This window comes from Megascapheus bottae, chromosome 14, assembly GCF_031878675.1.
Source record: "Megascapheus bottae isolate mThoBot1 chromosome 14, mThoBot2.hap1, whole genome shotgun sequence".
Taxonomy (NCBI): domain Eukaryota; kingdom Metazoa; phylum Chordata; class Mammalia; order Rodentia; family Geomyidae; genus Megascapheus; species Megascapheus bottae.
Genome location: NC_143522.1, coordinates 39,069,544 through 39,077,554, shown reverse-complemented (window position 1 = coordinate 39,077,554; position 8,011 = coordinate 39,069,544). Strand labels below are relative to the sequence as shown.

General features: G+C 38.7%; 1 pseudogene; it reads left to right on the top strand.

The window, feature by feature from the left end:
* The first annotated feature begins 2,149 nt into the window (after window positions 1-2,149).
* LOC150055092 (density-regulated protein pseudogene) lies at window positions 2,150-2,762 on the top strand (annotated as a pseudogene).
* Window positions 2,763-8,011: the final 5,249 nt, after the last annotated feature.

Genomic DNA, 8,011 nt, shown 5'->3' with positions numbered 1-8,011 from the left:
TTTGTTTTAGATATTGTATGGACTTCTTTAACTCCTTGATTTCCTTTTGAGTGGTTATCTCAGCAGCTTTACTCTCATTGGACATTTGTTGGAGTTTGATCATCTTTTTGTTTATGGATTCTATGAATTCGTCCATTTTTCTCTGTAAATCCTTTATTATGGCCTTCTTTATGGCTTCCTCATGTTCAAGTATCATCTTCTTTATGGTTTCATCTCATTTAGATATGGCTTCCTCCCGTATCTCTTTCTGTATGTTTTCAAACTTTTCATTAATCATGTTAATCAATTTCATTTGTATAGCATTAGAAGACTCTCCTATAGTTTCGCCATTGAGTGTTCCATTGCCTGTTTATATTGGGTGGCAGTTCCTCAAAAGACTAAACATAGAAATCCACTATGACTCAGCAATTGCACTACTTGGTGTTTACCCACTAGTGCAGAAACAAGGACATACTAAATCCACTAGCACAACAATGTTCATTGCAGCACTATTTACCATAGCAAAGATATGGAACCAACCCAGATGCCCCTCTGTTGATGAGTGGATCAACAAGATGTGGTATTTATACACAATGGGATTCTATGCTGCTGTCAGAAAGAACAGCATCGTCCCATTTGTAAGGAAATGGAAAGACTTAGAAAAAATCATATTAAGCGAAGTAAGCCAGACTCAAAGGAACATAGGCTCAATGGTTTCCCTCATGTGTCATAATCAGTAGAAACCTTGGACTCTCCTAGCAGAGATTTGCAATAGAGCAAAACCTAGATACAGAAGGATTAATAGTACTACACTAAATGAAAGGACCTCTAGGATATAAAAACAAAAGCCATATAATGAGTGGTTATTTTCCTTAATGTACTATGTTATCTCTCATCTCTTTTGCTGTCCCTTGGTTATCGCATATTGTTACAGTATTTCACTTTATTTTCTGATATATTGGATAAATGCATATTTGGTTATTTGAAATTATATAGGGAAGGGGGTAAAACAAGATGAAGGGTGGGAGTGGTGGGGAGGGAAATGTGGACCAAGACATGAGAAAGGGTACCAATGTATGTGAAGTAATGCACCTTCTATCTGGTGAATATAATCTAACCCTTCTATTAATTACAATAAAAATATATGAAAAAATCATGTTCATCAATTACATTTGCATAGCATTTAGAGGACTCTCCTCCAGATTTTCCACTCACTGCTCCATTGCCTGTTTATATTGGGTGGGATATGCTATTCCTTGATTTGTCATATTTCTTGAATTTCTTGTTCTGCCCATTTTAAAACAGGGGCAAGATTATTACTTCACAGGATTATAATTTTTAAGATATAACCAACCTAGAGCTCTTTAGCTGGCTAGACAATAGATGTTCACAATTTTAGACTGGTATTATCACTCTCTCTCTTTTTGTGAACTTACAAACAAATCTAATACCACCACTGGTCATTGTTTTATGACCAAAAAAACACCCTCAATCTATTCTCTATTGTATTTAAGTCCCTCTGGACCTACAGTGTAATTGAACACCTAGATATACAGTATTGCTCAAGAACCATCCACTGTCGATCCATCCATTATAAAAGTTGAAGGATGAACAGAGAACCAGAGATAGAAAAATAGTATGAAAGACCAGAGAGAAGGTAAGAAATGAGTAATGTAGGAGTGTAAGATTAATATAGTAATGAAAAAAAGGGATAGCATAAGGGTAACTGACCTAAGATGGTAGAAAAGTAAAAGAGTTGAGTACAAAATTTAGAAAAAATAAGACTCAACTTTTGAAAATAAGAAGAGTAATAAGAAGAATATATAAAGAAAAGAGGAAGACATATATAGGAGAGTTCAATGATCAAAATTTTTTAAAAAGTAAACAAACAAACAAGAAAAAAAGTGGGGAGAGATCCCACACAGTTGTAGTTCTTAGACAAGAAATTCTAGGGCTAAGAACCCAGAGATTAAAAAGCAGGTAACTGTATCAATAAAAATATCATTTGTATCCAGTTTGTACCCAGTGCTGTCACTATGTTTCTAGGAACGACCACAATGACAGAAGGAATGCAGGGGGGTAGGGGGAGGAAAGAATCATAACATAACAAAAAGAAAGGTGGGTCACTTCGGCTGGGCTGAGGGGAGGCGGTGGGGGCCTTCCGACCGCCTGGGTTTGTGAAATGGCTACTGACATTTCGGAATCCAGAGGTTCTGACTGCCAAGGGGATCTGAGAGTCAGTGCCAAGTCAGATGCGGATTACTTGCTGTGGAGTCTGTTCATTATCAACAGAGTACCGTGAATATATGCCTGACATTGCTAAATGTAGACAGTGGTTAGAGAAGAATTTTCCCAATGAGTTTGCAAAGCTTACTATAATTCACCAAAACAAGAAACTGGAATTCCTGAAGGTCAAGGAACAATAGGGGAAGAAGAGGAAAAGAAAAAACAAAAGAGGGGTGGAAGGGGTCAAATCAAACAGAAAAAGAAGACTGTACCACAAAAAGTTACTATTGCAAAAATTCCTAGAGCAAAGAACTATGTGACCAGAGTGTGTGGCCTTGCAACTTTTGAAATGGATCTTAAAGAAGCACAAAGATTTTTTGCTCAGAAATTCTCCTGAGGTGCCTCAGTCACAGGGGAGGACAAGATCATCATTCAGGCGGACTTCACTGATTAAATCATGGACATCATTCAGGAAAAGTGGCCTGAGGTGGATGATGACGGCATTGAGGACCTTGGAGAAGTAAAGAAGTGACTTTGAAGACACGTTTGTATTTAGTGATCTGAACTGAGAGAACGAGGCCCAAGGGAGAGAGTGGCTATTTATCCTACAGTCAAGTGCAGAGTGCTCTCTCCTTGGCGATTTCACTGCTTTGTACAGACTGTTTGGTTTTTTGTTTTTGTTTTTGTTTTGTATTGCTAAAGTCTAATAAATAAGAGAGACTGTCATGCATAGGCATGATTCAGAATTTAGTCAAATAAAAAATTTTAGTCACTTGGTTAAAAAAAAGAGAGGTGGAGGTAAAATGACAAAAAAAATAAGACCATATAAAAATGCAAATAAAAAAAGTAGAAAAAAAAGGGGAGGTATTCTTCAGCTTGTTTTTTTGGGGGGGATGGGATAGAACACTTGTGTCTCTACTAAATTCAGGATCCAAACACTTCAAAAAGTCTTTTTCTCTTGCGATTTGGCTTTGCAGTTTTTCTGATCAGTTTGCTTGATTGGGCAGAAAAAAAAAGCCTGTGAAGGTATAAGCAGCTTTGTTTACCAGGATTGCAGCCCCGCCCAGGGGGAGGAACTTCTGCTAGCACAGGGGGTGGTCGTTCGGCTAAGCTGCCTCTGGATAAACCTTTGCCCTTTTGAATGATGGCGCTGCCAGCACCACTTCTTGGGCTCCAGTTGGTTTGGCAGGGTCTTTGCCAGCAGTCAAGATGTCGTTACTGTCGGCTGTTGGGGGAGGGGATTCCTTCCCAGTGCCATTCCTTCAGCAGAAGTGGAAACTTCTCCACAGAGTCACTCACAAATTGCTGGATTTTCTGGTTCCATGAAGCCTGCAGGTCCATGCACTGCCGGGTGACGGCTCTGGGCTCTTGCAGGCTCTGCGTGGCTCTGTCTGGAGCTGACAGGTCTGCACTGCCGAGAAGCGCTGTCTGCTCAGGTTCAGCAGCTTTGGGCCAGACGCTGGCACCGCTCCACGCTGTCTTCTTGCTCTGGTTTCCTGCCTTTCTCCTCTCTGACTGAGATCTCTGTGGTGCTAAAGCTTACTTAGGATGGATTTTGGGGTATGAACTTTCCCCTACGATGCTAGAACTGGTATCTTGGCGAGAGCTCAGAAAGTCTCACACTGAACCACGGCCATCTTGTGCCGATCTCCCCTGTAAATACATATTTCTTAAAGGAGAGAAGTGACAGGATTTTAAAATAGGACAGTAACCACTGGATAAATTCCCCCTAATATTCATATGTTGAAGCCTTGCTGACTAGCATGGCTGTATTGGGAGGTCCTTACTTCACAAGGGGCTTCCTTCAAAGGAGACTGTGAAACACACCCTCTACCTCTTTCCTTCTTTCCTGCCAAGGTGAGCAGTTTTGATCTTGCCCTGGAATACCTGGAACCATGAACCAAAAAGGAATCTTTTCACTTTTTAAGGTAATCATCGCAGACATTTTCTTATAATAAGGAGAAACTAGCACAGGAAATTAGAGATGAGGTATGCCTGGACAGCCTGTACTAATGCTAAAGTGCTGGTTTGCTCATATTAAGGCTCAATGATAAAATTAAATTAGAATTTTGAGTTTAGGAAAAAGAACCTCTTCTGATATAGATAGCATCATTTCCCCTCATTTGAGGGCTGTCTTCCCTCCTGAAGAAAACCTCAGACAATTCAAAATTCAACTGATACATGCTTTTGCAAAGCATGTTAGTTATTTTATGAGATAAATTTTCAAAAGTTACATTAATTGAACTAAGCACGTTAGCTAATGTGGTATGAAACCAAAAGTAGGAATTTAGACTTAGAAGAGAAATTTGAACAAGATTTGAAAATAGCTACCAAATAGCTAAAAAAAAAAAAGTTTTTGGTATGGTAAACATGAGTAAGTCAAGTAAACTATAAATAAGACCACAATTCTAGACTAAGAGTTTTCTCATTTCATAAAAATGTGAAGAGTTCACCATTCTACATTCCTCCACCAGGTAAGATAAAATGGGTCACTAAATTTTAGTATAAGAAATGTCAAAACACAGGAAAACTTATTTCCTGTCTCTCCCACTATACTACTATATACTGCTATATACTATGTGGCCAAGAAATACTTAATGCTGTACACATGGATGAAAAATTCAGATTCTGAAAATACCCAGGAATCTAAAGGAACAGGAAGAGAAACAAGTGTGTTATGAATGGATGGGTAAGATCACAATGGTAGTGGTAGTAGGATTGCTCAAAACAATTTAAATAGTAAAAGTAATCAAAAACCTAATATGAATGTTGTCGTTTACATTAATTTCTCTCCCCTTCAAGAGTGATTGTTTATTTAAATAATAGTGTCACTACAGATAATTAGCAAATGGCAGGGAGTAACTATAACTGCAGAGAACTAGGAAGTTTCTATCCTTTTTTTTCATGAGAAAAAACTTCCTTTTAGATAAACCATTATTTAAAAGAGATAAACTTGGATTCCAGCACAGGGGAACTTTAGGATCTGAAAAATATTTGTACAATGTATGTGGATTGCTAGGTAGGAGGTCTCAAATTAAATCCTCTGCCACATTCATTGTTGCTTTTCTTCCCTAAGGTGGCTGTAAAAATCCCTGCTCACTACCCAGGGACAAGCCAGACGTAAATGGCAACAAAGCAGCTGGAAAATGTAGAGTATCATGCTTCATATGAATGGGGACAGAAGATTGTCCCACTTGACCTGGTAAGGCTGAACCAAAGCCCTGGAACAAAGCCCTGCCATCCTCAAGAGACTATCTCCAGATGCTCTGCAAAGTACTGACTCTAGAAGAGCCCCCTGGAAGCAACATACAAGTGGTGAAAGGTAATCCTCTCTAGCCTTCCACAGAGGAGCTCTTGCCCATGATTGTTCAACAGAAGGCAGAGAGCCCACAAGCCACTTGTGGAAACATCATTGGGAGCTGAGGGGTATCTCAGTGACAGAGTGCTCATCTAACCTGGTTTTGAGCTCCAATACTGAAGGAAAAAAGAAAACAAGTAATTTAGACCCAGTTTTTGTTGTTGTTGTTGTTTGTTTGTTTTAATCCTCAGTAATATTCGTTGACCTTTTCTCTTCAACATTAGTTCAGGATGCATGAACCCTGATTGCTAATTGTGCACTTATCACTTTGCCTAGTCTAGTTTCATTATCACAATAATTCTTTGTTTATGGATGAAGTAACTGGGATTAGAGAGATTAAGTAGCAAGCTCCAAGCCTTTCCAGTGAAAGTAAATTCAGAACCAGAATAAGGAGTCTCCTACTTGGAATATTTGCCTCCATAAAAATGATGATGCCCAAACATTCTGTGAGCTTCTTTTTACTTATTGCTTTATCTCTCCTTCTAATCTAACTACTCTCTCACTGCTCCAAATGCAGAACAACACACACACACACACACACACACACACACACACACACACACACACACACACACCCCACGCAGTTATAAAGTGTAACCAATCCCACACTGGGATATATTCATACCAGCCAAACACCCACAGGAGCAGTCATTAACCATGTCTGAACTTGGAAAGATGTAAGCCTTGGTTCTCCCCATTTAATATCCATAACCTAGAGGGAAATTTCAAGAGATTTCCATTGGGAAAGAAGAGTATGCATTTCCTCTGAAGGACTGGGCATCAATCCAAACAGTTGAATTTATGCTTGTGTTCTGAGACTGTGCAATGCTTTCAAGTGTCTGCTAAATTTTGCTGTAACATGGAACAGCAGGGAGGTGCCCCACCTCCTTGGCTCACTTGAAAAGCTCACAGAAGTGAGGCTAAGAAACCAAGCTGAAAAGCTGCCCAAGTTGAGCCAGGCTCCTTCAAAGGATCTGGCAGTCCATGGCCTGTACTGATAGGAAACACAGCAGCCCACAGAGCTCCCACAGCAACTTCTCAAACAAATTTCACACATACCCTGTGACCAGCCAGAAAGGGAAAAGAAAAAGAAATCAAATGGCCTTTCCTTGGCTTCTGGAGTTTCTTTTTAATTTAGATATAAAAGCAAAAGATATGTGCAGATCTTTATCTTAAAGGGCAAGAAAAAAATTGGTGTTTGCGGGGAAAAGACTTTCCAACAAATGTATCTTCTCTTTATGTTTTTAACTGTGGAGAAAGGCTGGAGTCCTGACAGGTTCTTTCAAAGAATCAAAAAAGGACCATGTACTCATGTGAAAAAGGATTTAAGTTTACCCCTCACTTCTTACATTTTCTTGAAAGCAGAGATTCTTCACAACTCTTTTGATTGTTATAAAGCTAGTTATAATTTGAGCAAAAATAAAATAATATATGGCTAAAGGCATTGTGTTTCCTTTTGTCATAAGTGAGTCCTCTACTTCTCTTCCCATCCCCATTGGAGATGGAGGACAAATAACAACAGTCTTTTCATTGGTCTCTTTCAAAAGCTTGGAAACTACTGTCTTAATTTTTAAAACCTTCATTTTTTTGACACTTTTTTCAGAAACAAATAGCAAATGCATTATGGCATTTCTTATCCTCAGTCCTTACATGACTAGTAATTTATGAAAATACAAAGACAATTACTAGAGAAATCACCTGCAAATGAAACTCCAGAATTATAAATAGAGTGTCATTGCCAAGAGTGACCACTAGGACAGTCACGTGGAAACTGAGCAGTTCTGATCCGGAAGTATGGTTCACAATCATGTCACTGGCTGCAAATCACTGCACAATAGCTATCCACTCCATCACACAGAGGCCATGAGGAATGTTTTGGACATAGGTATTACCTCAGTTAATTTTTTCACATATCCTGAACAGCAACTAAAATATGAGGCTGCAGAAGTAGATGGGAAATTAATTGTCAGCACTAATCTTAGAACCACCTGGATATATAGGACATGGGGTGAAAAAAAAAAAAACAAAAACAAATCCATGTTGACCTCAGCTCTCTTTGGAGGCAATCCTGAGCTTAGGGACATACAAGAAGCTCATCAAAATCTCATTCTTTGGGGAAATGTAGTCTATTACCCATCTGCTTGTCATTACATTAAGTATAACAAAATAATTTGTTATTCAGCCTTTACAAAAACTCTACTAAGAGATGAGTTATTATCCACATTTTGCAGAATAAGAGAACAAAGTCAAGTAGTAAGATGACTTTGAGAATCTTGATAGACACAGAATTGAAGACCAGCCCCTGCCCACCACATTTGTTTCAACACTGCCACATAAAATAAATCTGAGGTATAATTCTGTGAAATTGTCCCTGTTTTCAAACCTACAAGATGAAAAATCTCAATAGGTATTTTAAATATTTTTGTAAGGTTTGGAAGTAATGCTTTT